Genomic DNA, 22984 nt, shown 5'->3' with positions numbered 1-22984 from the left:
ATTTATTGGGTGGTTTTAATTTTCAAACTAAAGCCATTTGTCTTTATACCCAATGAATGTCTTAGGAAGGATATTGTCTCTAGTGAGAGAAATATTAAAATAATTAAAAAGTGTTACACAGCTTTTTCACCTACATCTCTATTACTCTCTAGACAAGTGAAGACCAACTTGGATATTTGAACATGTATACTCAGAGTCTCTGATGTGTTTGGGTTGTTTTTTGGAATGTAATGTTAAATTTTCTTGTAAATACTTCTTTTCAGTAAAGCAATGTATCGGAGCCTATACTGCATTTGATTGTCTTAAAATAAAATAAATTAAGATATCTTCTCCCTGCTTGCTTTTGGGGGTTATTTTGTGTTGAGCCAGTATCATAAGGTATCCTGTGGCATCTATGCTATATACACCAAATTCTCTTTTTTATCAACAAATATCTTTTTTCCCTGTGGCCAATGTACAGGGAAAGCTATGACCTGAGCTGCCCTTTGTAAGAAGCATGCTCATTAGTTCACCAATTTGGGGCTTGAAGTGTTTTCTCTGTTTTGGACTTCACATGGCTTACCTGATAAATTTTTTTCACAATGATCAGAGTGCACTTCCTATAGTAATTAAGAAAGAACAAAGGAAGTACAGGAGGGATTAACATTGTTTCCACAGGAACTGAAGGAAGAAATTCCTAATGTCTTTATTGGCTGCTGTTGCCTGTAACATTTATGCTTCAAAAGATGATTGCAGAATAGTATCCCTCAATATTTCAGCCAACACAGGATAATCAGAAGGTTGCTTTCACAAGCATATCAAGTAAAAACTATGTCTGCATTAAAAAAACTACAAAATCCCCACACTGGTTTCTTGTCTCTTTATGGCAAATAACTGAGGTCCTACTGAGTGCATAAATCAATGCTGCTCATTATGCTAGATGCCAGTTATGATCCATTTACAAAGGGTTTACATAAAGAAACAGTGAATATGTGTAGGTGGCATGGAAGAGTGATAATCTTACCAACAGAAGAAGGAAAGAATTATGCTGTAGAAATCAAATGAAATAAATCTAGATGATAGTCACATATGTGCACAGATAAGGAAACAGGTTTGATCTTCTTCAAATTACTCAAGGAAAAATATATGTTTCAACCAACATAAGGTTTTGTTAAAATTATTTAGCCCATATTTAAAATAAATAGAAGCTCAATCCATATGTACATACATCAAATGCATCAATAATTTATGCATTAAAGAAGAATTTTAATCTGGTGCTTATCAATGAGAAAGCCAAAGGCACAAGTAATTATACTGAAATATGTAGAGGCAGTTTGCAGTAATGTGAAATATTAATGGCATTGACCTTAAGTACCAGGCATACTTATGATCTAAAGATGCCCATATCTGTCCACATTCTTAATAGTGATCTCATGGAATCATTGCCTAAAAGGCAATACAAATATAGGAGTTTTAAAATAAATCTTATTGAGCTATAATTGGTATTCAATGCACACAATAAATATGTATAGTTCAATAATTTCTGACAAATATATACACACAAAAAGTACAACCATAATCAAATATATAAACTTCTTATCTACCCTCAAAAGTTTCTTCAAACCACATAGAGCCAATTCAATTCTTCTAGGACACCCAGCAAGCCACTGATATCCATTCTTTTCTTATAGATTAGCCTCATTTTTCCTAGGTTTATATATGTATGTGTGTGTGTTTGTATGTATAAGTAAATATAAATATATAAATATATTTCTCTCATGAATAATGACATAAAGCAACTTTTGATATGTTTACTGGCCTTTCTTATATTTTGTCAAATTTCTAATCAAATTATGTGCAATTTTTAAATTTATTTTATTTATATTTTATTTGCATTTCTAATATTTCTTCTGTTTCCAGATGAATTCAATTTTTGTTTCACAAATGCAAATTCACTTCATGTGGAAGACATAAAGAGGAACTCATTTTATCCTTACTATCATGTAAATATGTACCTTATATTGCTATCATTGCTTTTCTCATTTTAATGCAGTTTTTATATATAATTTAATGATAGTTTAATTTCAAAAAATGTTTTTGTAAGTAAGTGAAATTTTCTAAGACCTGAATTAATACATTTTACTAGTTTTCTAAAATAACTTAGAGGAATCATTATTTATAGCAGATGTAGTATTTATGCAAAATCTGGCATCAGGTGTATTGCATATGTGTGTGTATATATATACTGAAATATGTGGAGGCAGTTTACAGTAGCATGAAGTATTAATGGCATTAATTGACCTTAGGTACCAGGCATAAAGACATAGATATATATATATATATATATATCCAAAGATTATAAGAGATAGGAAACAGATCTACATCCAAACAGCATTTCAGAGTACAGAGTCTGATACTGGGATTTATAAATGCTCTTTAAAGCATGGAATTTGGAGGGGAGACGACTTGTTTTCAAAACCTGAGACTTCTCTCAGGACTCTAGTCAACATCATAAATGTCACAGAAGAGGGAAAGGGGGAAGCTCTTCTTGCTTTAATTGTTCTTTGCATCAGAAATTCCAGTATCACTGAGATAGGAACCACTGCATTAAGAAGGGAGTGAACAAGTCCCACCAAAGAAAGATTGTTGCTTAGTTATGTCTACTGCCATGCCTAATGCTTGGCAGCTCCAAGACATAGTGGATCATCATAAACCCAACATTCTCTACCTTCATGAAATAACCTTGTTTCCCCTTCAGTTTCCTTCTCCTTGCTTTACTGGTCTTCTGCTCTTTGAATTTCTTCAAGTCCATGCTTTGTTTCAGTTGCAATGCTTAGTGTCTCTGGTTTTTTTTTCGTTTTTTTTTTTTTTGAAATAAATTCAAAGTTACGTGAATAGCTGCAAAAACAATACTAGCCCCATACACAGAATTCCATCATACCCTGACCCCCTTCCCCGATAGCTCAATCCACCAACTTTAACATGCTGTCACATCACTATTTCTTTCCCCCCTCCCTCTCTCCCTATCTATCATCCATCATATATTTCTGTCTTCTGAACATATGAGTTAGCTGCACACATTCTTGAACATACACCATAATTCATGTATGTAGTTCCCATGAACAAGAACATTGTTTTATGTAATTCCATTAAGCACAGCTAAGAAGTATAAGAGATTCAACAATGATACCATGCTTACATTCTATATTTCCTTTTCCTTATGTCTCAACTGTGTCCCTTCAAGCCACCTGTCCACCACCCTCCAATCCCATCCAAGTTCATCCTTAGCATTCAATTGTCGTCTAGTTAGGCTGTCTCTTTTTTTTCCTTTTTTCAATTGTGGAAACATATATACAGCCTAAATCTTCCCATTCCACCCCCTTCCTAGCATTCCATTAGTGGGATTAATCACATTTAGAATGATGTTATGCATTTTCCCACCATCCATTGATAGAAATTTCCCTTCACCTCAAACAGCAACCCTACACTCCTTTCTTAACTTCCCATTGCCCCTTCCTCCATTTCTCTTTACCCAAACTCTAATTTCATCTCTGTGGTTATATTCTCTGATCATTTCTCTGTGTTTACTGTGGGGCTTAAAATTAACCTCTTAAATCCATATCAATCTTGTTTTTCTTTGATACCACCTTCACTTTAATAGGGCACATAAACTATGTTTCTATATGCCTTCATTCCCCCACCTTTATATAGTTGTCTAAAATTGCATATTTTACATTGAGTTCAAAACCACTGATTTGTCCTTAGAGTTTGTGTATTTTTTAAAATGTAGGAAGTAAATAGTGGAGTTACAGTTCAAAAATTATTGACTATTTGTATTCCATTGTGCTTGGAGAATGTTCTTTGAGTATATTCAATTTTTTCATTTTTTTTAATTTCTTGAGTCTTGTTTTATGTCCCAGCTTATGGTCAGTTCTGGAGAAAGATCTGTGATCACTAGAGAAAAATGAGAGTCTTGGTGATTTGGGACATAAGGTACTATATGTGTCTGTTAAAATTCCCTATATCTCTTTCTCCTTTCTTTGTCTCTCTGTTGGTAGGGCTTCCTTTAGAATCTGAAGTAGGGCAGGTCTTTTGTTGACAAAGTCTCCCAGCATTTGTTTGTCTGTGAAAAATTTAAGCTTTCCCTCAAATTTGAAGGAGAGTTTTGCTGGATAAAGTATTCTTGGCTGGAAATTTTTCTCTCTCAGAATTTTAAATATGGCATACCACTGCCTTCTCACCTCCATAGTGGCCATGGAGTAGTCACTACTTAGTCTTATATTGTTTCCTTTGTATGTGGTGAATTGCTTTTCTCTTGCTGCTTTCAGAACTTGCTCCTTCTCTTCAGTATTTGAGAGTCTGATAAGAATATGTCTTAGGGTGGGTTTATTTGGATTTATTCTATTTGGAGTTTGCTGGGCATTTATGCTTTGTGTGTTTAAATTGTGTAGAAGGTTGGGGAAGTTTTCCACAACAATTTCTTTGAATACTCTTTGTAGACCTTTACCCTTCTCTTCCCTTTCTGGGACACCAATGAGTCTTAAGTTTGGATGCTTTATTTTATCTATCATAACCCTGAGATCCATTGCAATTTTTTCAATTTTTTTCTCCATTCTTTTTTCTGTTCTTTCATTTTCTGTTCTGTGGATTTCTAGGACACTGTGATGTTGTTCAGCTTCCTCTAGTCTTGTATTGTGAATATCCAGAGTCTTTTTAATTTGGCCAACAGTTTCTTTTATTTCCATAAGATCTTCTATTTTTTTATTTACTCTTGCAATGTCTTCTTTATGCTCTTCTAGGGTCTTTTTTATGGCAATTATATCCTGGGCCATGATCCTCTTGATGTCCTTTAAATCCTTTGCCATGTTTTCATTCTTTGATTGTAGTTCTTTAATTAAATTTGTGAGATATAATGTTTCTTCTAAAATCTTGATTTGTGTGTTTGGAGCTGAATTCTCCATATCATCTGGTTTTATCATATGCATTAAGATTTTCTGTTGTTTTTGGCCTCTTGGCATTTGTTTTGCTTGATAGGGTTCTTTCAAGTTTTATCCAAAAAAAAAAGGGATATTGATCTAATTTTTCAGAGGCAGTTTGGTGATGCACACTTTCTCCAAGTAACCAGCAGATGGCGTCTGTGAGCCACCTATATCCCTCCAGACAGTTCTTGCATAGTGAGGGGAAATGATTCTTGTGTGTTCAGTTGGAGAGCTCAGCCTGGGCATGCCACTGGAGTCACCCACCCTGAATGCGGGGCGCACACATGGGTGGCCAGGGAGGAAGGGCAGCTCTCTCTTGGTGTCCCATAAACCACCGGACTTGGCATAGCACCCCTGGGTTCTGTGAGCAGATCCCCCCTCCCAGCTGTGATCCTCCCTCAGCCGAGAGAAAATGCCATGCTACGTCATCAGTGTGCATCATCCCTCTAGGGAAGCCCTGGGCTGCTTGGCTGTGCCATGGGGCTCTCAGTTCGTTTCAGAATGCAGAATGTTTGAGGCTTTTACTGCAGTGCCTTGTTGGCTGAGAACAGCTGAGGTTTTCTCCACAGAGAGAGAGTGAGAGACAGAATATTTCCCCCAATTCTCCCAAGGTCAGTTGTCACCAAAAGCCTCTGTCTGCTTGTTGAGGATTCACTGTCTGTATTGAGCAGTTATTATTAAAAGCACACTTGGGGCTGGGCTGAGAAAGTGCACAGTGCAGCTTCGATGAGGGAGGGGCTCCTGGCTCTAGGTTCTCAGCTCTCAGCATGGGTCCAAAATTTTACTTACAGATTTTATGCTGTGATCTCAGGCACTCCTCCCAATTCATATCAGTGGAAATTGAGTGTACTATCACGTTTGTCTCCCCGCTACCATTCCAAGTTATTTACTGGTTTTTGGTTCATTTATGAATTGTTCTGGGGGAGACTAAGTCTTCCACTTCTTTCTATGCCACCATCTTCCCAGACTCTCCAGTGTCTCTGGTTTTTAAGATGAAAGTGACATCCTACAAAAGGCAACAGGATTCATACTCATTCTGATCTTCCAACTTCCACACTTTCTTCTTGATTACAGGTGGCTTATTCATATCTATAAAGATATTTTCCCTGTTGCATATTTTGCATGCATTACACCATTCCATTCCTCTTCAACTGAGAAAAAAGTCCTTTTGTAATTTGGAGAAAAAAATTGAGTGGTAATTCTGTTGCTTGCCTCCATAGAAAGGTGTAGTGTAGATGATATTTGCACTATAGCCTTTTTGGAACAATTAATATTGTATTCTCCTAGCTCTACCTAGGGCATGGTGAAGATAGATCTTCCATAATTGGGAAATGTGAGAAGATAATATTGATCTTAGCCTAGACATGAGACACAGTCCTGCCCTATGTTGCTCAAGCCAACTGACATCCCAAGGAACTTTGATTTGATCCACATATAAGCATTGTATTGCATCTTTTTTTAAAGCACTTAGCATAAAAGGATGAATGGATGGATGATGGGTAACCTGATCAGCCATGAATGTCACTCTTTTTGGAAACCAGGGAACCAGTCTTTCTGAAATTAGTTCTGTGTTCTCTTTAGTGCTGTTTGGTAACATCCAATGAAACTGCAAGATTTTGACCACAAAAGGTCTGCATGGCTTTTTGGCAACTGATCCTTTCATTCTTGCATGAAAGGGTGAAATGTACCATTCCAAAACCTAAGCCATGCAATCCCTGGGATCCTTCTGGTATCCAATGCTCACAAACAGGACTGGATGTGCAAAATATCTGCATACATCTCTAAAAGATCTTCTTTTAAGAATAAATTTTGGAAGAACTACTTTAGTAAGATCCATTCTAAGCCTAACTTGTGGCAAGTGTTGTATGATAATCCTCCTGTGCTCTTCTCCTGACCCTACATCCCCTTCACTGCCTCCTTTATCATTGAAGAGGTAAACATCACTTGTCCCATTGGACATGGGAGAGTTCAGTGATTTTGGACTATTTCCTGAGCTGCTATGTTTCAACACGGAGGTATATTAAGAGGAATATATTAAGTACTTTGGGGATAAGCCACTCTGATGGAATTCAAGTGCATCTTAGTATTCATCCCCACTGTTAGAATAAAAGAACCCCAGGACTGTCTTTGGAGACAAGATGTCAAGGCTTGGAGACATTAGACTGCTGCTAGGTGTTGAGTGTCCACTGCCTGTACTATTTGGTATTGAGGTCTGATGATGTCTCAGGGTAGCTAAGACAGGTATAACTGGTAGGGAAGATAGGCACAGTTTTGGCTTACACAACTTAATAGGTTCTGGAAGTAAGACAGTCTGAGAAGGCATTTTGCTGATCACAGGTTCCAAGAGCTGTTGATGTACTGCATCTACAGTATTAATAGTACTTATAATCACATATGCATGTTTCTCCACATTATTCTGGTCATTAATTCTGCAGCAACTCAATGCAGTGTTTAATTGATTCTACCATGCTATTTGTTGTCTCTTTTAGAGATTCAATTTTCTTTCTCTGTTCATTACTGGAGACCTTCAGAGAACTTAGAGTTGACACAGTGCCAGTCACCTGGAGATGCAGACAGAAAGATATTTGGAGGTGCTAAGATGAGAGATGGAGCCGAGAGTTTGTCCCAGAGAGGCTAAGAGGGGACCACCAGATGCTTAGAAAGAAACACCCTGGGAGAAAAATCAAGGAGGCACAGGAGTTGAGAGAGACAAGCTAAGAGTGATGGATGCCCAGAGACATGTTGGACAAATCAATTTTGAAACCACAATAGAGGTGCAAATGATGAGCAGACAATAGCACAGGCCTTCCCAGTTGACAGAGTGTGCCAGATGTCATTGGTCTTTCTTAAGTGAACATATCCTCCTGTTGATGGCCTAGTTTGGACACTTTTCTTCCCTTAGAAGTGTAAGTTTGTAAACTAATAAACATACTATAAAATCCAATATGCTTCTGATATTTTGCACTCAAGTGACTTTAGAAAACCAGGAAACCATATGTTCCCTTAACTCATTGATTTTATTTCTTAATTGATTTAACAGGTTTTTAAAATTTTTATTGAGATTGTTCATATACCCCATACAATTATCCAAAGATCCAAAGTGTACAATCAATTGCCCATGGTACCAATAAACAGTTGTGCATCTGTCACAACAATTTTTTTTTTGAAATTTTAGAAATTTTCATTACTCCAGAAAAGAAATAAAGAGAAAAAAAGGAAACTCAAATCCTTCCATACCCCTAACCACCCCCTCTCCTTTACTGACTCATAGTATTGGTGTAGTACATTTGTTACTATTGAAAGAATGATAAAGTACTACCTACTTTAGCATTTAGTTTGCAATAGGTATATTTTCCATATATGCCCCTCTATTATTAACTTCTAGTTATAGTGTCATACATTTGTTCTAGTTCATGGAAGAGATTTCTAATATTTGTACAGTTAATCATGGATATTGCCCACCACAGGATTCACTGCTTTATATCTTCCCATCCTTTAACCTCCAACTTTGCTTCTGCTCAAATGCATGACTCTGGGCTTCCCCCTTTCCACCATATTCACTGGGCTATTTTCACCTCTGTCCCTTTATAAACACAGTTAAGTTCAACCTAGTTGAGGATCCTGCTCACAGTTAGCAACTGCTTCCCATTCTTTAGCCTACTTCTATATCCTGGTAACTTATATTTCATGTCTATGAGTTTAAGTATTATAATTAGTTCATATCAGTGAGACTATCCAATATTTGACCTTATGTGTCTGGCTTATTTCACTCAATATAGTTTCCTCAAGATTTCTTCATGAACCCAATTTTAAGATGGTTTTGTTCACACACCGTACCTTCCATCCTAAGTAAACAATCAATAGTTTCCTGTATAGGAATGTATTTATATATTCAACACCATCACCATTACCTATATAAGGACATCTCCATTTCTTCCACAAAGAAGGAAGAAGAGTCAAAGAAGGTAGAGAGACAAAAGAAAAAGGAAAAAGAGAAAAAATGATAAAAATAAACATAACCACAAGGAAGCAACAAAAGGAAAAAATAGCATTAAACTTAAGTAGAATAAAGAATCAGACAACATCACCAATGCCAAGAGTTCCATACCCCTCTTATATACCCCTCTTATATGCGTGTAGCTTTGGTATATTGCCTTCCTTACATTAAAGGAAACATATTGCAATGTTTCTGTTAATTATCATCTCTAGTTTGCATTGATTGTATTTTCCCCCAATCCCACCACATTTTTACTAACTTGAAAGGTTGATATTCATTTGTTACTCCACATGCAAGAATATATTTGTACATTTTATCAAAATTGTTGAGAACTTTAGGTTTCACTGACTTATGTAGTCCAAGTCTTTATCTTTCCTCTTTCCTCAGTGTCCCACATGCTCATAACCTTCCTCTTTCAACCATATTTACAGTCATCTCTTTTCAGTGTACTTACATTGCTGTACTACCATCACCCATAATTGTGCCCCAAACCTCTCACTCCTGTCCTTTCCTATCTGTCTATAGTGCTCCCCCCAGCATTTCCTGTAAAGCAGGTATCCTGTTCATATACTCTCTCATTGTCTGTTTGTCAGAGAATATTTTAAACTCTCCCTCATATTTGAAGGACAGTTTTGCCAGATATAGGATTCTTGGTTGACAGTTTTTCTCTTTCAGTATCTTAAATATATCACAGCACTTCCTTCCTGCCTTCATGGTTTCTACTGATAAATCCACACATAGACTTATCAAGCTTCCTTTGTATGTGAAGGATCACTTTCCTCTTGCTGCTTTCAGGATTCTCTCTTTGTCTTTGTTGTTTGATAATCTGTTTATTAAGTGTCTTGGCATAGGCTTTTTCAGATGTATTCTGTTTGTGGTATGCTGCACTTCTTGAATCTGTAATTTTAAGTGTTTCATAAGAGATCAGAAATATTCATTGATTATTTCTTCTATTATTGCTCTGATGCTTTTCCCTTCTCTTCTCCTTCTGGGACATGCATTACATGTACATTCATGTGTTTCACGTGGTCATTCAATACCCTGAGCTATTGCTCATATTTTTCCATTATTTTCCCTGTTATTTTGTGTGTAGGATTTCAGGTGTCTTGTTCTCCTGTTCCTGATTGTTTTCTTCTGCCTCTTGAGACGTGTTGTTGTATGTCCCCATTGTGTCTTTCATCATTTGTGTTGTGCCTTTTGTTTTCAAAGATTCTGCAAGTTGCTTTTTTGAACTTTTAATTTCAATCTTATGTTCACCCAGTGTTTTCATTATACACTTCTTCTCTTTTGCCATATCTTCTCTAAATTTTTGAATTGATTTAGTATTAGTTGCTTCAATTCTTCTATCTCAGTTGAAGTGTAGGTTTCTTCCTTTGACTGGGCCTAACTTCATTTTTCTTAGTGTAGGTTGTAGTTTTCTGTTGTCTAGGCATCTGCTTTACTTGGTTACCCCAATCAGGGTTTCCTAGACCAGAAAAGTCTGAGTTCTCAGAATGGGGCAATATTCAGTTTCAGATTTCCCTGAGGGTGAATCTTAGAAGCTTGACACACCCTGTGGGTCTCTAGCTGCTGTGCTTTTCCTAACTTGCCCAGCAGGTCACATCTGACAGCCTTTTGTTCCTGACTGGTGTAAGTGATTTTGTCCTACAGTTTCTGTTTTGGCTATTTTCCCCCAGTCTCTGGGATCTGGCTGTGAATTGGAGGCCAGTAGTAGGGCTGGGCACCATCCCCTTCCTCTTATGGAAGATACACCACCTAGGGAATGATCATCAGCATTTAAATAGGTTCTTTGTCTCTCTGACTCTGCTGTCTCCACCTTAGTCTGGCTCAAAGCACTGTGAATTGAAAATGACTCTGGCATTCTTGACTGAACTGCCCAGGTTGAGAGAGAGAAAGAGACAGAAATCTCCCCTTCAGGGCCAGTCCACACCTCCACCAGCTTCACCCACTGGCCAGAGATAGCACCTGGTCCTCTGGGCTACTCCCACCTGGTACAGAGAAGTCCACTGGCTCTTTAAGGTCAGTCATCACTAAAAGCCTCTGTCTGCCTGTTGGGGATTCATAGCTTGTATTGAGCAGTCCACATTAGTTAATTAAACCCCAGCTGAAGCTGGACTGAGGTATATTCACTTGTTCAGAGAGTGCTGCTTTCTACCACAGTGAGGTTTTGCAGTTTGGGCTGCCATGAGGGGAGGAGGGGGGCTTCCAGTGGGAGTCTGCAGGTTTTACTTACAAATTTTATGCTGCAATCTCAAGCATTCCTCCCAATCCAGGTTGGTGTATGATGTATGCACAGTAACAGTTGTCCCCCAGTAGTTATTCCAGATTATTTACTAGTTGTCCCGGGTTGCTTATTAGTTGTTCCAGGGTGACTAAGTAACTTCCATGCCTCTCCATGTCACCATCTTCTTCTGTCCAACAGGTCTTTTTAAACAACTTTTATTAGTTGTTTCAACTTCTGTATCTTGTTTGAAGTGTTAGTATGTCCATTTGATTGGGCCATATCTTAATTTTTCCTTTTGTAACTTGTAATTCTTTGTTGGTATCTAGGCATCTGGTTTTCTTTTATTAATTTATTGTAGAGGTCATTTTCTCTCTTTTACCTACTGTTTTCCTGATTGGATTTGTTATTTATCTGTTCTCTGTTGTTCAGTTCAACTTACTCTAGACCTCTATCATAGCTTTTGTTTTGCTGATCAGAATGTTTCAGCTCTTGTATTGTGGTTCATGCTCTGCCTATATGGATCCCATTTTTATGAAGGGGTTCCACCCAGATATAATCAAACTCAATCAGATTTTTCCAGTTTTAAACAGGCCAAACACTCAGGAAGTTGGTGTAATCAGTAACAAGTTTCCATGATGATGAGACACAGACAGTTTTCAGACTTTCCTGTGAGGCTTTTACACTGTGCTTTTCCAATGCCACACATCATATGTCACTTTTAGCCCACAGTTCCCTCATCAGTGTTAAAATATGTGTTGCCTCTAATTCTCAGCCTGTCCTTGCCAGAGCCATAATTGAATTAAAAGGCCACTTTAAGCTGTTTCTTCTTCCATTCTTGTTTTCTGAGTAGTCTGAAAGAGTGCTGTCACTTGAGCTGGGGCATGACCCCCTTTACTTGGGGAAGATATTCCTTTTAGGGAATTACCTCCTTCACTTGACTCCTTGCTTTGTGTCTCTGACCTATCTTTGCTCCACCCTTGCCTGGGTCAACACTGACAATTGAAAATGCCTGAGGTTCTCTCTATTGAGCTACTTAGAATCATTTAAGAAATGAAAGAAAACCAAGTCAATTTTCAGAGCCATTCCCAAGGCCACAAATTTCACAAGTCATGAGCTGAAGTTGGTATATGGCTTTTTATGCCCTTTATCTTGGGACACATCCCTTTTCAAGTATTTTGATCTTGATCAATTCCAAATGCCTCTGTTTTATTTATTTATTTTATTATTATTTGTGTCATCCCTGCCTCCTCTCTGCCATGAGAGAATTCATGGTTACTTTCCTGCTTGATCCAGGTTTATCTGTGTTCATAGCTTGTATTCAGTAGTCTAAATTTGTTAGTAAAAACCACAATTGATATTCCCTGTTGACTGTTCTGAGAAATCCAACTCAACACAACCAGGTCACTGACATTGAGGAATCTCAGACCAGTCTCAGGGATTAAACCAGAGGGACAGGAAGAGGTGTACTCTCTGGCAGTCACCCAAACATAGCTTTTCCAACACATGATGGCTTAGACAACATAGAAAATATCTCAGGGTTCAGTTTTCTGGGCTCTGATGCTTCTCTCACAGTGAGGATCAGGCTTTTTCCCCCAAAGAACCCATTGGGAAGTCACTTACAACTCTGGGATATCTCAGCCCTCTGCATGCTTACCTCATTGTGAATGAAAACCCAGAGGAAGACAGTTGTCAGCTGAGCTATTGACAATGCAGCCACTGGAGTCCATGGATTTGAAAGATGTAGTTACAGATTTTACACATAAAATGTGGTCCCTGCTGGACAGATCCCAGAGAAAGCTGTTCTGACATATGATGTTGGATAATATCAGTAATCTGGTCTCAGTGGTACATTCAGTCTTGAAATCAGATTTAACCTCCCACTTGGAGCAACAAGAGGAACTCTGGAGGGAAGGAATTGGATTTTTCCAATCCCAGAATTCAGAGGTGGAATTATCATTAAAAAGAATAACATTATGTGTAATGCATTGTCAGAATATTTTACACAGAGATCCAGAGTGATTCAACAGCTGCTTTAACTCACAATGGAAATAAACTGTAGCTCATCAATCTTGCTAGAAAAGCCCTAAGTGACCAGCCATCTGTTAATAAACAAAAGCAAATGTGCACTCAAAATACATCACATGAATGCTGTCTAAGCGATAAATCCTTTATTGAAATCTCTAGTATAACACATTACAATGGAACTCACATTAGAGTGAAACCATATGAATGCCCTCTATGTGGGAAAGCCTTCATTCTCTATTGTACCAAGAGACAACAGGAGAAAACTCACATTGAAGAGAAATGATATGAATGCCACCTATGTTGTAAAGCCATCATCTATTATTCTATGCTTAGACAACATGAAATGAGTCATACTGAGAGAAACCCTATGAATGTCATCTCTTTTGGAAAGCCTTCGGTCAGGTTTCTAATCCGAGGCAACATGAGAGAATTCACACTGGAGAGAAACCATATGAATGCCACCTGTTTGGGAAAGCCTTTCATCTATGTTGTTAGACTACATGAGAAAACTCACACTGGAGAGAAACCATATGAATGCCATCTGTGTGGGAAAGCCTTTAATTATGTTCTGCCCTGAGACAAAATGTGAAAATTCACAATGGAGAGTGACCCTATGGATGTCACCTTTGTGGGAAAGATTTCACTTATAATTCTGCCTTTAAAGAACATGAGAAAACTCATTTTGGAGAGATAAAAAATATCATCTATTTTGGGAAACCTTAGTTTATTACTGTAACCTTAGACAGGATGACAGACACCAAACTGGAGAGAAACCCTATGAATGCCATATATGTGAAAGACTTCAGTCAATATTCTGACCTTAAAAGACATGAGAAAACTCATACTAAAAATGTTTTTATATAGATGAGATTTCAGCCTTTGCATGAACCTTTAAACATGCAGGAAAACTCACACACTGAAACAAAACTCTAAGCAATCTGGTAGAGCCTTTAGTCATCCTAACTGCTGTATCAATCTAAGCAAAATTAAACTGGAGATGATCAATGTAAATGCCACTTACATATAAAATCATTTAATATATGGTCATACAACATGACAGAAATAATGAAAGTGGAATTGTCTATCTCCAGTGCTCTGATAGAGAGACAAGTCTTTAACAGAGGATGAAGCCCCTTGAGAGAGAGCTAGATAATGCCTGCTGGAGATGTTGCTCATGGAAAATCACACAATATCATTTATTTATACAGCAACACTTTTAGGGCAAGTGTGAATTCACACTGTATAAAATGCATCGATGTCATGAGGGAAAACATGTCATCATCGATCTCTCATTTTTTGGCCCTAATATTCATGTACTGAGGAATCAACAACCCCAAATTCAATTTAGGAATATTTTCAGTTAGATTTCACATCAGAAAATTCATATTGCTAAATAAAATCTTTTATATGGATTCTTTATCACTTGTGCTGGTTTGGGTGTATTATGTCTTCCAAAATGCCATGTTCTTTAATGCTATCTTGTGTGGGCAGGCATATTAGTGTTGATTAGGTTGAATACTTTGAGTGTTTCCATCAAGATGTGACTCAATCAACTGTGGGAAAGACTTATGATTTGATAATTTCCACCCATTCAGTGTGAGTCTCTTTAAATCACTGGAGGATTATAAAAGAGTTCACAGACAGAAGGAATTCAAGAGCAGCTGAGACTGACATTCTGGAGATGGCAATTGAAAGCAGACTTTTGCCGACACTTGGAGATGCTAGCCCAGAATTTGCTCTGGAGAAACTAAAAGAGCAAAAAAATGCCCCAAGAGCAATATTTTGTAGAATGCACAGGAGCTGAGAAGCTGGAACACACCTGGGGATCAGCATATGTTATCCATGTGCCTTTCTAGCTAACAGAGAATTTCCAGATGCCATTGACCTTCCTCAGTGAAGGAACACCAGTGTTGATCCCTTATTTCAGACATCTTCATGGCCTTCAGCCAGTAAATTTGTAACCAAATAAATTTCCTTTATTAAAGCCAATATTTTTCTGGTATTTTGCATAACAGCAGCATTAGCAAATGGAAACAGCACTCAATTCAGCAAAGAGTCAAGAATTTTGAATAAGACTTACTATTGAATTTATGTGTGAAAACAATGTAGGATTGTGAGGTGTCATTGGTATTATACTTAGTGATGAATTTTATAAGAAGTGATACAAAGTGAGAAAAAGTCCATGCATTAGTACTTGCATACTTTTAAGCAAGAAATAATGTTGCTGAAAATCTAATATGTTGGCCATAGTTTAGTTGTTTTTATTCAGCTCTAAAAAAAATTATTTGAATCAAACAGAAGGCATCTCTGAATGTTAACTCAAGAACTTAGAGTATAAAACTATGATTATTAACTATTATCATAGAATTATATATGATCATGGCAAGGATGAAAACAAACTTGGATAAATAAACGTACTTTAGAAGTAAAAAAACACAATAGAAGCTTCGTTGGATTACATTTCCTTCCTCCTAGTAGAGATGATTCTTTTTCCCATGGGGAAGTATTCCAATTCAGCCTGCCTTGCCAGTGTGGTGAGATGCCCTGCATTCCATGGGGTCTTTACTTACTGGTGTATAGAAATCTGTACAATTGCACGAATTTTGTCTTGTATACAATGTGTGTCCATTCACTGATGATCCCCAAACAGTTGTTCCAGACAGTTCCTGCCATTTTCCTAAATTTTTTCATTTCAAAAATGTTATAAAAATGAAATGAAGCAGTATGTAACCTTTAAGATTGACTTTTGTGATTTTACATGATTCTGTGATTATTCATCAATGGTGTTGCCTATATCAGTAATTGTCCATTTTTATTGCTGAATAGTAATGTAGGATATACAGGTACTACAGTTTGTTTAAATATACACTCATGGAAATTCACCAAGGTGTTTTCCAGATTTTGGCTGTTATTAATAAAAACTATAGAGATATTTGACATTTTTATGATCCTTTATTTTATTTCTTCCTCCCCATTGTACATCTTCTATTTTATTTTGTTTTTGCCTTATTGCAGTGTCTTTAACTTCCTATAGTATATTGAATAAGAGCTGTGGCAACCAGTAACTTTGCCTTGTTCCTGATCAATAGAGAAAGCCATCAATCTTTTCCCAATGTCATGATAGCATTTGGTATTTTTGTAGCTGTATGTTATATAGTTGAATCAAGTCCCTCTATACCAAATTTGCTAAAATTTTTTGTTATGAATTGGTGGTGGTTTTTAGTCAAAGACTTTCTATTTCAATTGATGTTAATCATGAATTATATTTTTAGCTTGCTGATATGATAGATTACATCTTTTTTTTATTGAATGCTTCACCAACCTTACATACAGTGAATAATCTCCGACTGATCATTGTGTATAAATCTTCTAACACATGCAGGATTCACTTTACCAATATGTTGTTGAGGATTTTTGCATCTGAATTCATGAGACATATTGGCTTATTGTTGCTTGCATAATTATTTGATTGTTTGCTGTGTGTGTGTGTGTTTCTGATATTTGTTTACGCTTGGTTTTATAGAATTGTAGAAAGAGAAAAATGTTTGGTATGTGTCTTTCCTCAAATTTTCCAGAGGAGTTTGTGTAAAATTTCTGTTAACAATTCTTCACATGCTTTGTAGAATTCTGTGAAAAATATGGGATAGGAGATTTATTTTTAGGGACTAAAGATCATGGCTCCAATTTCTTAAATAATAAAGCTACTCAAATTTTGTATTTCAGCTTGATTAAGGAAAGGTAGTTTATTCTTTTAAAGAAAATGGGCATTGTCAATTTTAGGACTGTAATTTGTTTCTAGTACTTCCTTATAGTTTAAAAATATATTTTACTTTCAAATTTTTACTTATTTTATTTTTATAAGCAAACACTCTCACTTTATGTCTCATTCTTCACTCTGTACATCCTGTTCTGCTTTCCCCAGAACTTACTATTTTATGATATTTTATGAAGAAGGCTTGGCTTCATTGATTTTTCCTATTGATTTGCTTTATTCAATTTCATTGGTTTATGCTTTTTATTTTTTCCTGTTTCTAATTGCTTGATGTATATTTGGCTCTTCTTTTTATCTAGTTCCTTGAGATAGAAATGCAACTCATTTATATGAGACTTTTCATTTTTACTAATGCAACCATTTGTGGAAAGAGTTGACATAAGATATGTCATTGGCACCATGAATCAGGGACAGTGAAAATTCTCAGCAAAAACTGCATCATTATTTACACAGTGCAAAGTGTGCAAAAAAACAGAGCAGATTTCCTGTTGTGGCTTATCCCTCAGGGAGGCCAACTGCCCAGTACAGGTTTGGTGGATGACAGCTCAACTTGCCCCAATTTCTTTGGTGATGAGAGATCACAGCGGCCCAAGTGTTGAGGTTTTAACACACCCCAGGGTAGGGAACCCTGCCACTGAACAAAAGAATGTCTCAAGAAAATTTTGTTCAGGCTTTCTGCCTTCACAGTTTAGCTGCTTGTTCCCAAATTAGGGTTCAAGGTACAGTAAGGATATTCCATTTTTGGGTAGCCTGTTTTCCATGTGTGAGACTTAACATATCCAGGCTGCAAAACAAAAATGTGCCAAAACATTGAATGCAAACAAGCAAGAGAGGAAAAGGAGGGGGTAGAGAAAGATGAATTTTTCAGCAGCATTTAGTGCTACAAATATCAACTTTAAGAATGCTTAAATGCTGCCCAAAAATTTGAAGAATTCTATTTTTTTTTTTACATTTAATTGAACTTGCTTTTTAATTTCCTTAGAGTTTTCCTCATTGACCTCTGGATAATGTACAAATGTGTAATCTAGTTAACAAGTGTTCAGATATTTTCTTGTTATATTTCTAATTATATTTATATTTAATTATATCTCTAATTACATATTTTGAAGATAATGTTATGCCTTTGTATATGATTTATCATGGTATATGTTCCCTGGGTCCACAGAATGAATGCGTATTCCACTGTGGTGGGTGTGCTTTTGCATAAAAATCAATTAGATCCTGTTCATTGATGTGGCTGTTGAGTTCTATATTCTTGCTGATTTTGTCTAATGTTCTATTAATTTTGAGAGAGGATTGTTGATTTTTAAACTACACTAGTGTATTTATCTACTTATCATTTCAGGTCTACCATTTTTCTTCAATTATTTTGCAGTTTTATTGTGTGAAGTATGTTTCATTTTGCTAAGCCTGGCTAAATTCAATTCACTAGAAATGGGTTGCCTTTCACAATGGGTACTGATTAATTTAAAATTTACAGTTCTTAGGCCATGAAAATATCCAACTCAGGGCATAAGCAGGATGATTCTTGGATTCAGAGGACAGGCTGTTGACATCTTGGACACATCTGTTATGTGGGAAGGCACACAGCCAGCAGCTGATGGTTCTTTTCAGGGTTATCTTCCTTCCAGCTTCTGAATTCAGTGGCTTCTCTCAGCTTCTGTTTTTTTGTTTTTTTTTTTTTTTGTTGTTGTTGTTGTTGTTAGCTTCTTTTAATTTCAACTCTTTCTGTGTGCTTTCTCAAGTAAGGGGATTAAGACACACCTTAAATAGGGTGGGTCACATCTCAATTGAAATAACCTAATCAAAGGGTCCTACCAACAGTATGCACCCATGGGAATTGATTAAAAGAACATGTTAAAAGAACCATAAGAAAACATAGAAAATGGAAGGCAGAATATCACAAATAAATATTAACTCTGTGTTTGCAAGTAAGACATTTTCTTCAATTTGAAATGACATATGTAAATTGTAAAAATCCTACACAGTAGACTGTGATAATACAGGCATAAAATATAAATAAATGTTAAAGAGAATGTCATAATCAGGAAAATATGAATCAGATTTCAGGGCCATAAAGTCAGAAATATCAAGTATTCAATTGCCAAATAACCATTTACACTTTCTAAGGAAGCTACATGAATGTAATGACTAAGAGATATCCATTTCAAAGATTGATGAAGGGAAAGGTTAGACTTACAGATGTACTTAAGGCATAAAATTTAATATTCCTATTTAGAAAGCCAGGCAAAGAAGATTTGAGAGGTAATTAGGTGGAAAAATGGAATTTGTTAAAAGAGAAGAGAATATGTTCAAAAAATTAGGGAATTCAAAAATAAATTGTTAATTTTGTGAAAATTCTATAAAATATGTGTGATATAAAAATGCCATATATCATGACAGTTTTGTTTTGGTAAATCTGGTGAAATGCAATATTTCAGAAATGAACTGGGTTTTAACAAAGAGATTTATTAGCTTACAAATTTATAATTCCAAGGATGTGAAAATGTCCCAATTAGGGCATCATCAGGATGATAGCTTCTCTGAAGACCAGTTATTGGTGATTTGGGCTCCTCTGTTGGTGACTTTGGGCTCCTCATGGTAATGTCTGCTGGTCATTTTCTCCCATGTTTCTTTGTTCCAGCTTCTGGCTTCAGTGACTTCCTCTCTCAGCTTCTGTGGAGTTTTTCTGTGAGCTCTTAATTTACTCTCTTTGCTTTTCTGTGTTTTATCTTTTAAAAAGGACTCCACTAAGAGGATTAAGACCCACCATGAATGAGGTGGGTCACATCTCAATAGAAAAAACCTAATCAAGATGTCCTACCCATACTGGATCTGCATCCAGAGAAATGGATTAAAAGAAAATGACTTTTTCTGGTGTTCATAACAACTTCAAATTACCACAAGGAACAAACACTTAAGACTGCTAAGTCTTTCTTGTGGATTGATCAGTTTATAATTATAAAATTTGCTTCTTTATCATGGTAATTTTCTTTGCTATGATGTCTAATTTGTTTGATATTTAAAAAGTTACTATTGATTTATTTGATTAATGTTTTCATGGTATATATTGCATCCATCCTTTAATTTGAGCATACCAGCATAGTTATAATTTTAGTGAATTTTTCTGGGGGTTAACATTGTATCTCATTTTTTTTCTTTTAAAAGCAATTTTATTGAGATATGTTTGCACTCCTTTCAATCAATCTAAAGTGTACAATTAATGGCTCACAGTATCATCACATAGTTTTTAATTCATGAACAATTTTAGAACACTTTCATTACTCCAGGGAAAAAAGTAAATAGAAAAATAGAAAACCCAAAATGCCTAATAACCCTTATCTCCCCTATCATTGATCCTTAACATTTGGGTGGTGTATTTGTTAGTGTTGATGAAAAAATATTAATATATTACTGTTAACTCCAGTCAATAAAACTGAATATGTGCACTTTCCCCCATATATCACTCTGTTATTAATTCCTTGTAATTCTTCCAAACATTTGTTCTGGTTCATAGGGGAAATTTTACTATTAATCACATTTATAATCCACCACAAGATTTACCATATTATACATTCCAATGTTTAAACTTCTGGCTTTTTTTCTGGTGATATATATGACCCTAAGCTTCCGCTAACAACCACATTCACACATGATTCACCCTGTTAATTATAATCACAATAATGTGCTTCCATTACTTCTATCCATCTCCACATATTTAAATTCAACCTAGTTAACAATTCTGGACATTTTAAGCAACTGCTCCCTATTCTCTAGCCTCATTCTATCTCCTGGTTCACTATATTCTAGATTTTATCTCTTTAAGTTTACATAATATAGTTAGTTCATATCAGTGAGTTCATACAATATTTGTCCTTTCTTGTCTGAAATATTTCACTCAACATAAGGTCCTCAAGTTTCATCCATTTTATCACATGCTTCATGACTTCATTTCTTCTTGTTGGTGAATCATATTCCATTGTATGTACATACATTTTGTTTTTCCAGCCATAGGTTGGTGGGCACTTGTATTACTTCCATATTTTCATAATTGTGCTATGAACATCACTGTGCAAATATATGTTCTTATCCCTGCTTTTAATTCTTCTGTGTATATCTGGAGTTGTGGGATTGCAGATCATAGGGCAACTCTGTACTTAGCTTTCTGTGGAACCACCAAATCAGCTTCACCATGACTATCATTTTACATTTCCAGCAGCAGTGAATGTGTTCCTATTTCTCCATATCCTCTCTAACCACCTGTAGTTTACTGTTTGTTTAACAGTGATTATTATAATAGGTGTGAAATAACTCATTGTGGTTTTGATTTGCATTTCCCTAATAGTTCCTGAAGATGAGCATCTTTTCATGTGCCATTTGTATTGCCTCACTGGAAAATTCATGCATTCTGTCCATTTTTTAATTGGACTCTTTATCCTTTTAGCATTGAATTGTAGGATTTCTGTGTATAATCTGGATATAAAACTCTTATCAGATATGTGACTTCCACATATTGTCTCCCTTTGTGTTGGCTACCTTTTCACCCTTTTGGAAAATTACTTTGAAGCACAGATTTAACCAATTTTGAGGAAGTTCCATTTATCTGTTTTTACTTTCATTTTTGTGCTTTGGGTGTAAGATGTAGGAAACTATTTCCTATCACTAGATCTTGAAGATATTTCTCTACATTTACTTCTAAGCATTTTATGGCACTGTCTCTTATCCATTTTGAGTTAATTTTCATATTGGGAAAATATCATTCTTTTCTACATGCATGTCCATTTCTCCCAGCACCATTTATTGAAAAAATTGTTTGGTCCCAGTAGAGTGGACTTGGGAGCCTTGTCAAAAATCATTTGACCATAGACACGAAGACCCATTTCTGAAGTCGCAATTTGATTCTACTTTTTTCAGTATGTCTGTCTACATGCCATTACCATGCTGTTTGTACCACTGCAGCTGTATAATATGCTTTAAATCTGGAAGCATGATTCCTGCCACTTCATCTTTCTCTTTCAATATGTTTTGTCTACAGAGGCCTCTTTCCCTTCCAAATATATTTGATAATTAGCTTTTCATTTCAGCAAATTAGGCTGTTAGAACTTTAGATAGCTATTGCATTGAATCTGTAGAATAATTTGGGCTGAATTGGCAGCTTAATGACATTTGGGCTTCTAATCCTTGAATACAGAATGTCTTTCCATTGTCTTAAGTCTTTTATTTCTTTTAGCAATGTATTGTAGTTTTCTGTGTACAGGCTCTTTACCTCATTTATGTTAATTCCTAGATATTTGACTCCTTTAGTGTCTATTTTGAATGGAACTTTTTTTGATTATCTCCTCAGATAGCTCATTGCTAGTGTCCAGAAGCACTACTGATTTTCAATGTTGATCTCATATCTTGCCAATTTGCTGAACTCTAATTAGCTCCAGGAGCTTTGTCATAGTTTTTCTTTGTGGGGCAGGTAGGCTTTCTAAATATAGTATCATGTCTTTGGCAAATAGTAAAAGTTTTAACTTCTTCCTTTCTTATCTGGATGTCTTTTAGTCTTGTCTAATTGCCTTAGCTAGAACTTTCAGCACAATGTTGAATAACAGTGGTGACAGTGGACATTACTTCCTGGTTCCCAATCTTAGAAGGAAAACGTCCAGCCTCCCACAATTTAGTATGATGTTAGCTGTAGGATTTTCATATATCCTCATTATCATGTTGTGGAATTTTTCTACTATTCCTATCTTTGAAATGTTCTTATCAAGAAAAGGTGCTGGATTTTGTTAAATGCTTTTTCTATGTCAATTGAGATGAGAATGTGGTTTTTCCCCTTTGAATTGTTAGTACTTGTTAACAAGTCACTACATTTGTGAATTTGTTGATTACATTCATTGACTTTTTTTGTGTTGAAACACCCTTGCATAGCTGGGATAAAACCCACTTGGTGGTGGTGTATATTTCACTTAATGTGCTCTTGAATTTGATTTGCAAGTATTTTTTTGAGGATTTCTGCATCC

The 22984-nt window shown here is 36.0% G+C and overlaps 1 pseudogene; it reads right to left on the bottom strand.

The window, feature by feature from the left end:
• Window positions 1-2651: 2651 nt before the first annotated feature.
• On the bottom strand, window positions 2652-7468 carry LOC119520835 (annotated as a pseudogene).
• Window positions 7469-22984: the final 15516 nt, after the last annotated feature.

The sequence above is a fragment of the Choloepus didactylus genome, chromosome 26, assembly GCF_015220235.1.
Source record: "Choloepus didactylus isolate mChoDid1 chromosome 26, mChoDid1.pri, whole genome shotgun sequence".
NCBI lineage: Eukaryota > Metazoa > Chordata > Mammalia > Pilosa > Megalonychidae > Choloepus > Choloepus didactylus.
This window is presented reverse-complemented; position numbering and strand designations above follow the sequence as displayed.